The 9,879-nt window shown below is 32.5% G+C and overlaps 1 pseudogene; it reads left to right on the top strand.

The window, feature by feature from the left end:
* The first annotated feature begins 5,432 nt into the window (after positions 1-5,432).
* On the top strand, positions 5,433-9,059 carry LOC108861825 (uncharacterized; annotated as a pseudogene).
* Positions 9,060-9,879: the final 820 nt, after the last annotated feature.

Below are 9,879 nucleotides of genomic sequence, written 5' to 3'. Positions count from 1 at the left end.
CGCCCATTACTGATCGGTTTATTGTTGGGCTTCTTAGTTAACAGAATTATTTGGTCGACAAAAGAAATAAAATTACTGATAGGTTTATTGATTTATCATTACTCCCAAAGAAGATTTTGATGTATCTATTCGAGATTTTCTTTTCAGACAAACAGCGTAGTGTCCGATAAATTGTCACGTGTACAATAGATAACTGAACCACACTATTTTTAAGTTATGCAGAAGTTTGTCGTCCGGGTTTTTTGGAACTAGCTCACATCTAGATTTTTAGAACATCCTTAAAATGAGTTCAGGGTTTTAGAATACAACCTTAACTGTGAGAAAAGGCCTCAAAACAAGTTTGTGGCATATCTCTATATATTCATACGATTACATATGTTTTGGTAAATGAACCACCGACCAAACTAACGATGTTATTGTTTGAAAAATTGCAGGTCATATAGTCGATCTTGTTGCCTTTTGTAGAATTGTTTGTAGAATTGCAGGTCAAATAGTAAATACGGACATAAACACAAATAAGAAGCACGCCAATCTTGTTGCTTTTTGACTATGCAGTCATCTTTGAGTTCGCCACCACCAAATAGTGCTCTATACAAACTCGCCATCATAACCTTTTGCACGTTCCATCACCATTCATTAGCAGGATTATAAATTACTTGTAAGATTATTATTTGTTTTTCTTGTTGACAAACGATGAATTAAGAAGCAACTTTACAAATATAACTTGTATGTGGTTGCACAATGTATTGAATGTTAGAGCAATGTCAATATCGTAATTTTGTTCGTGTCTCATGTTTGCTTCCTGTGTGACAACTTAAGACTTCGGCTTGGGCGTTTTATCTGGGCATGTGGGTAAGGTTGATTGGGTTTACTCGGGTGGTTGGTTTGATTTTCAGCTAATTCAGATTTTTTTTTTAAATGCCAAAATGATGTGAAAAATTACTTCTCTGTTTCACTAAGTTCTTTCAGTTTTATTACTAAACTACACTGAAGTTTTAGTTCTTTTAAATATATGTTGAATATGAAAACACAAACTTAATATAATTTTTTTCATATTATTTATTTTATTTTTGTATTTATCCTTAACATATTATGTACTTATTAGTGTGTTAAGCTTCCATAAGTTTAAAATTATTCAACAACAGTTCAGTGGATACATATATTACTCAATCCGTTTCAAAATAATTGAATGTTTTAGCTCGATACACAAGAATTAAAACATACATTTTACCAAAAAAAAATCAACAAAAATATAAATAAAAACTAATTCAATCAATCATCAAAACTAAAGTTAATATAAAAATATCCAAACATCATGTATTACTTTTTTTTCTTTTTGATCAAAGCAAGAACTCTTCAGATCATCATCTATTTTTGATCATCATCTATTTTATAACAGAAAGAATAGCATAGCAGATGCAGATTCCAGTGCTTCACATAAATAAATAATGTATTATATATCCTTAAATTTTGTTGATTTCTACGTATTATAACTTATTAGAACTGATCCTTTCCTTTCCCCCAAAAAGTTTGATAATTCCCCGCACTGAGATAACTTAATTAATAAAATTGCATAGTATTTTTTTTTGGCCTTTTGCTTGCTTGTTTGTGTGTCTTCTGTGTCCTTCATTGCTTTTGGAGTAGATGAATTTCCAACGTAACTCTGAGAAGACTCCTGTTTACTTAAGTATTTTCAGATTATTAATTGGTATTGCTTTTACACTCACGTATCCGAAATATTTATCAGGTTCTGTTGGAGCCACTACCTATCCATGAGTTATTATGGAATCCAATTTTACCATTCATAAGTGTTTTACCCAAGTCTAAAGGGTTTGACTCTTTGACTCTATCATTGTGACTATGGATTGATTATCTAAATATGAAACAATTTGTGGTTTGTCCTAGCTAGAGATTACACTGCAGAAGAGGCGGATAGAACATTCTTCAATTTTTTATAGCAAGACAAAAGACTACCGCAGAATATTATGAGTGATCAAGACCATGTTTTACCGGAAAGTAATAGACAAAGTTATTCAAGATGCTCGCTATTGATCTCAGCTTTTTGATAAACTTTCACCAGTAGACTAGCGAACATGTTAAAAGGGTGAATGAAAGTGTTACATTCTCTTTTCCTAAGAGTAATAAGTGTCTTGTTTTTTTTCCGGTGAGTTTCCAATGTATAGTGGCATTTTTATCGGGGGTGGACAACGAGCAAATATTCAAGAAGAATCCTTGATTTAATTCGTTTCATTTGGATAATAAATTTTTTGATTAAATCAGATTCACAGTTATCAATTATATTTTTTACTGGATATTCAGTCCACACACAAATAAACAAATAGATAATTTAAAAAATACTCTCTCCGTTTCGATTTAATTGTCATTCTGGAGCAAAATTTTCGTTTCAAAATAAATGTCTTTTTAAGATTTCAATGCAAAATTTATTAACAAGATTCTTCAATTCATTTTTCTATTGGTTGAAATATGGTTAGGTGTATAGGTAATTGTGTATTTATTTTGAGAATGTACAAAATCATATCTTTTATTAATATGTGTGTATAAACCTAGAACGACAAATAAACTGAAACGGAGAGAGTATTTTATTACAAAAAAATCTTTTTAAAACGCTAATAACTAAAATAATTAATCTAATGAATAAAAATATTTTAACATATAAAATATAATAATTATATAATATATAATATTCTGCAAATATATGTTATAATAGATGGATATTTTTTTAATATTAACATTTGTGATTTAATTTCATTTTTACGGATATTATATATTAGTGTTTTTTTGTTTGGTAAATTATAAATATTCAAATTTTCGGTTTAATCGATACGAATAACGGATCGAATCAAGTTTTATATATTTTGTCCACTCCTAATTTTTATGTTTTTTTAGGTTCATGTTTAACCGATGGTTGGTTTCCAATTAGAGTTTTGAATGTCTTCAGTTAAAACTGATTTTATGACATATCTGGTTTGAAATTTTACATCCATCAAGGGATCCATTTGGGGCTTTATTTTATTTCTATACTTATTTTGTTACTATCTTTGTTTTTCTGAATTATAACATCTAAAATCCCCAAAACATTTGAATATGAAGTTTTTATAAACATCATATTGCGTTTATGTTACTAAAGCTTGTTTTTAAAATAGTATGTGTGTTTGATCAGAAAAAAATAGTATGTGTGTTTTCAATTTTTTTACTTGATTTTTTTCTGGAATGGTTTTGCCATCGAAGCTTATTTCAAGGCCAAAATAGTTAATTCCAGACAAAAAAATATATACCAAGAATTAAATGCCAATTTATCGAAAATAAACTAATTAAGAAAATTAAAAAAAAACAAAAAAATTAGAGATATACGGTACAATAATTGATCACAGAGCACGTTCATGTATAACAATAATAGAATTCCGTAAAGAACAAATCTGAACAAATCTTAAGGCAGCCTAATATTCTAATGGTTTTCTGGTAAATTAGTTACATGGCTAAGTGTTTATTACCAATCACTGCTAAACAAATAAATTAGGCAAAACATATTATTACTACACAGTTATTTTTGACAACACACAGGGTGTTCTTCGTTACATAAATTTAAATTGCATTTTCTTATAAAGATACGAAATGACTTTTGAAATAGTATTTTTGAAAATTTCTCTTTTTTTTTTTGTCAAAGCTGGATATTATACTATCACAAATTATAAAAAAATATTAAATGATTTTTCTTTTGTAACAGGGAGGATACGAGAAGATAGTAGCGGAAAGAAGAAGCAAACGGCAGGAAAGAAAAGAAAGAAAATTATTTAAGTAAAAGATTGAGCAAAAAAAGGGGATATTCCAAAAAGAAAAGCTGTGTATGGTATGTGTGTATTTGTGGATTTGTATATAAGTTATAAGTACTGCTTGCTTAAAGTAAACCATTCTCTGTCTTGTTTTCACATTTCTCTATATATCTCAGATTTGATCACTGTTCTTCTTCTTCTTGTTTGAGATCACATTTACAAGAAAGCTTGGGGAAGAACACACACAACATTCTCCAGATCTGATCTCGTAAATCACAGGTTCTCTTCCTCTCTATCTCCTCTTTTGTTCGTCCTTTTATGAGATTCAAAGACATTTGCATGTGCTTGAATATATGTCTCCGGGAAAGTGAAAAATGGCAACGAAGTCAGTTCTGCGTGTGATGCAAATAATTGATAAGCTCCGAGTGTAAATTCAATCCATGGAAACTCGAATTAGTTTTTCACTCATGTAATTTTCCTCGTTAATCGTTACTGAACGGCGATTTTCAAAAGATGATCGGCGGAGACAGAAAGGGACCACTCGTTCTTCACTTTTCTCTTTTTCACTATTTGCTTTCAGCTAATTGTCTCTCTTTGCCAAAACAATTAGCCGTAACTCAAACATAATTATGAATTAAACTATATGCTTAATTAATATGTTTATGCTAAAACGAAACATAAGAGTAATTAAGGGCCGTAAGGCCAAGACGACGAGCTATTCGTGTTTCTTTTTTTGACTCATTTTCTCCAGCCAAAGATTTCAAATTGAGTCAAAAAAGAAACACGAAAATAGTTATCTTCCATTGGTTGCCCACTTAACTCCGTGGAGTCAATAAAAACACAATCACGTGTTCTTTAAAATTCAGCAAAACGTGTTTATATAGTTTTCTAATACTCCATCCGTTTCAACTATACTCAACTATACGATATTTTAGAAGAAGGTTTTTAGTTTCAAAACAAAAAATGTTTTAAGCTTTTAAAATTAAATTTAAATTTGTTGGAAACTATTCAACCAATTAATTTTTGTACTTTTATAATTGTTGAATAATTTAAAATTATATCTTTAAAAATATTTTTTAATGAAAATAATTTTTTAAAAAAATTTCTATATATTATGAAACGGAGAAAATAATTTATTTTTTACTCTATGGTGTTATGGTTAACTGCTACTCATCTATGGTGTGGACTATTTCATGTCTATTATACTCTATGGTGTTATTGTAGTCGTAAGGCCATGTTTCATTTACTCCTAGTCTATATGAACGTACGTAGTAAGCTTAAATAAATTCCATTTACAAAGTCCTGTAAAAGTTGTGTATATATATGTAAGGGTAAAGGGGGTGTTAAACCAAGCTAATTCATCTCCATATAATATGTTATATAATTGGTTATAGAGCTATAAATTTGCTGCCATGACCTAATATGACTTGCCTCCACGGTAATTCAAAACTATATAAGTTTTGCCTTGGTTGACACTAGGCCTAGTTGACTCCATTGGTGACTTGGTGTTATGTTCTAGGGACATTGGAACTTTGAAGTGCAGGATTCCATAACTTACATAAAGTAAATGAAATATTTATCTAAATAATAATAAAAGTTCTGAAGATTTATAATTTATGTTAACTTATCACAATATTATAGATAACGTTTTTCTTAATTTTTTACGGGTGGATAGATTAACAAATTATTCCACTTTGTTTCTTCAGAATAGTTTTAAGTGGAGGCATGTGTCTCCACTCCAATAAGTGGACCTGTGAAGCCCAAAAGGGTATCTGATGTTGCTGCTCACCATTACCCATTCAGATTCGTAAGAGATGATAATATTCGTTTGCCCAAAACTATCCGTACCACCACATTTCTTTTCGAGTCCAAAGTTTCATATATCTCTATCAGATCTCATACTTTTTATCGTTCTCTTTTGATCTCTTTACCTTTTGTTTCTTTGTCACAATTAAAGTCTTTTGGGTGCTTCTTTGTATAACCACACCTCTTCTTCTGATTTTAATACTTTATCAGTTCCTGCCGAATCTCGACTTTGGAGTTCAAAGTCTTAAGAATTTTGACTGTCCTCGAGATTACAGCTTGCTTTTTAAGTTTGGTATTTTTTTTGTCTTTTTGTTCTTTATCATTTTCACATGGTTAAGGTTCAAAGTTTCAAGTGAACAAAAAAAAAGTTTAAAGTTTCAACCGTGGTTTAAAATGAGCCATCTATTGTGGATTCTCGTTGTGTCGCATATAAAAGTTGCCTTTTTAGGTTAGGTAAAATAAGGGAAGGAGTTACTTGCAGTATACGTATTCTCTGTCAGGTTCTGTAGAACAAAAAAATTGAAATGGATTCTGTGTGACTATTATGAGGATACGCTTCATATGTTTCTCATGTAAAACAATAATAATCTTCTTAATATCTACATATGGTTATTGCCTCTTTTTAAAAATGAAATTGGATTCTTACCCTTTGCTTCTTTCTTTTGTATTGTTTTTTTTTCATAGATTTTGATCTGAAGGAAGAAAATTCATCAAATTTCTCGCTCATGTGTTCCCTTTTTCGTTCTTGATGATTCCGTCCGCTACAAGAAACTGAGTTCTGATGCATAATCCTCCCCTCTGTTTCTTGAATCTTGAATCTTCTAATGTGATGAAGAGGAGAAAAGTCTAGCAAGTCTAAGGAGTTATGGAGACTGGTACAAGCACTACCAACAGTGCAAGCAGCAGCGGAAACGATAGCTACGAATCAATCAAGAATGGATCATGGTTTAATCAGTTTCGCAATGGCTGCAATCCCTGGATGGCTAGATATGCATACGGTCTGATCTTCCTCATCGCTAATCTACTAGCTTGGGCTGCTCGTGATTATGGCCAGCGTGCCTTAAAAGAAGTGACAAGTATGTCCCACCAAATTAGGTTTCAATCTAGTTCCTTGTCTTACAAGTCTGATACAATTCCTCTGTTTTTCTAAATTGCAGAATTCAAGAATTGTAAAAGTGGAGAAAACTGTTTGGGGACAGAAGGAGTCTTAAGGGTTAGCTTGGGATGTTTTGTATCCTTTCTTGAATCAGTCTTGAATACTATATGTGTACTAAGTCATGTTACAACACTTTAACAGAAAATGTTTAGGCCTTAACCGTAAATCCTCAGCTGTTCTATTTCGTTATGTTTCTATCAACACTTGGCACGTCGAAAACTCATTCGTCAAGAGATAAATGGCATTCGGGATGGTGGTCTGCGAAGCTTATCATGTGGCCTGTCTTAACCATCATTCCTTTCTTGCTTCCTTCCACCATTATTCGCTTTACGGTAAGGCTTGATAGGAGGAATTCATCTTCTAGTACTCTCTCTAATTCAAACGGCATGACAAGTGATTAAAAGGTTTCTTTTCTTCTGTTTGATCCGCAGGAGAGGTTGCCCATTTTGGTGCAGGGTAAGATTGATCTGTCTAATTTTCACATAATATATTTACATATGATGTGAAACCCTCTAATAGTAATGTTTTGTTGTTTCTTTATAGGGTCTTTCTACTGATACAGCTAATTAGTGTGATCAGTTTCATTACATGGCTTAACGAATGCTATCAGTCCAAAAAAGACGCAGAAAGATGGTTAGTTTTGATTTTACGAAAAAGTTTTATTTTATTTTTTCAATATATTTCTTAATCAAGCAACACACTCTAAAATGTTTATGTTTGTAGCCATGTCCATGTGATGCTACTAGCAACTACTTTCATACACAGTGTGTATAGTTGGGTTAATTTTGATGTATATATGGTACGCGCCTGATTCTTCATGTCTTCTCAATATATTCTTCATAACTTGGACGTTGTTCCTCCTCCAACTCATGACAAGCATTGCTCTTCACCCGAAAGTAAGTCTTTTGTAACCATTACAATCAACAGTTGTGTCATGTACGTGTGTATTCTGGATGTTTTGAAGTTATTAAAATGTGTTTGTGGTTGCCAATACAAATACGGTGAATGCTGGGTACTTGACTCCGGCTCTTATGGGACTCTATGTCGTGTTTATCTGCTGGTGCGCTATTCGAAGGCATGTTATATTCAAACAAATACCAAACACACCGCATTAATTTATTTATTTTCTTCCTGTGGTAACCACATAAAATTTAACATGTGACGCTCTAAATGTACTTGTCCCACTCCACTTCTGACTTTTAAAACCCTAAAATCTAAAAGACATACTAGTTTATAAGAAGCTTGAACTAGTTGAGCTATATAGTAACTTAACTGCTAACTTGGTTTGCCCAATGTTGTCCACTTGTGCAGTGAACCAGTGGGAGAAAGCTGCAACAGAAAAGCAGCAGAGTCAAACAGAACGGACTGGCTTACCATTATTGTATACTTTTTCAAACACCTTAACTAATACCCCTTTTTCTTCAGTTTCATGCAAGAGCAATAGGCTAATTCTGAATAACATTGTGCAGAGCTTCGTGGTTGCGTTACTTGCAATGGTTATTGCGACATTTTCAACGGGAATAGACTCTCAGTGTTTCCAATTCAAGAAAGACGCCAACAGCCAAGGTGAAGTAGAAGAGGAAGAAGATGATGTTCCATATGGATACGGATTCTTTCATTTTGTATTTGCGACAGGAGCAATGTACTTTGCTATGCTACTCATTGGTTGGAACACTCATCACCCCATGAAAAAGTAAGCTTTTCTCACCAATTTTATTCATACATTCAGTGCACATATATACACACTAACACTTAAACTGAGCTTTTGTATGACTTTAGTATAAAGCTCAAGACTTCAACTTAGACTATCTTCTTTTTTCTGTTTAGGTGGACGATAGACGTGGGATGGACGAGTACTTGGGTAAGGATTGTGAACGAGTGGCTTGCGGTTTGCGTATATAGTAAGTACAAAGAATTGAGAGACAGTTTGAATGCATTTATCCTTAAAATTTAAACTCCAAGATTAGGAGACAGTTTTAATGTTTTGTTGATAAATGTTATGACAGTATGGATGCTGGTGGCTCCAATCATACTGAAGAGCAGAAGACAAAGGACAACTGAGGCATAAGGAGATGGAGAGATTTTGGGAAAATGACAAAGACTGTCGTTTTTTATATATTCTCTCCTTATGTGGGATAGAAACTACACCGACTAATTCATCTACGGCCCAAGATGGAAGGCAAGCCTGCTCTCATCTAATGGGTTTGGTAGACGATTAAAGATTGTAAAATTTTCAGAAATCAAATCTTTGTAAGTAGATTTATAGGAAACTGGATACAAATATAGTTATAAATTATTTATAATCATATATGTGATCTTAAAAGTTTGGATTATTCCAACAAGGATCGTGTCCGTATATATGATGCTTTTACACAAACTTTCCATCTTTAATCTGCAAAAAAATATATCTGAAAATTTATGTTTCTTGAATCTCAATCTGTTTATTGTTTTTGGATCTCAATTTGTTTCTCTTTTAACCAAAAGCTATATTATATTTCTAAAGAGTCTCTGCAAGGTTTCTCCATGATCCGAGAATCTTTATGGATTGAGTGAAGCAACTAAGCATTAATCAGATGCTTGGATCGGATTAATTAGACGATTAGGAATAAAAACTTTGACTTTATGTTGATTAATTTGGCCAAAATGGGCAGCTCAACTGCCGATTTCTTAACAGGAGTTTACAGTGGGGTCCCCTAGTCCTCTGTAGTCAAGTATCTCTCCGGGAGCAGTGAACTACAAGTAAGAGAAGAGACAACACTTACAAGAAACATTATATATGGCCGTAAAAAGGTAAGAGAGTAGTGACCAGTCTGGACTCTGGTAGTCACTCAGCTATAGTGGTCATTGTGCAGTGATTGTTATACTTAAGTTGTGACATATCTCTTTTTTTTGTAACACAAGTTGTGACATATCAATTCGGCAATTTAATGTGTTTTCCAAAATATTTACAGTGCAACTCCACGTCTTATGATTAAAGAGGCAATTCTATCAAAGTATATGTTCACAAAATATTATTAAGAAAATACAAATATGTTAAGGAAGAAAGAAAAATAAAAAGAGAGTAGATTCTCCAAACCGGACTGGGGCATTTCTTTGGTTCACTCGATCCTGGTCCCAGCATTATTG

Source organism: Raphanus sativus, unplaced genomic scaffold, assembly GCF_000801105.2.
Source record: "Raphanus sativus cultivar WK10039 unplaced genomic scaffold, ASM80110v3 Scaffold0095, whole genome shotgun sequence".
Taxonomy (NCBI): Eukaryota; Viridiplantae; Streptophyta; class Magnoliopsida; order Brassicales; family Brassicaceae; genus Raphanus; species Raphanus sativus.
Note: the sequence above shows the minus strand (reverse complement) of the source record. Positions and strands in the feature narration are given on the sequence as shown.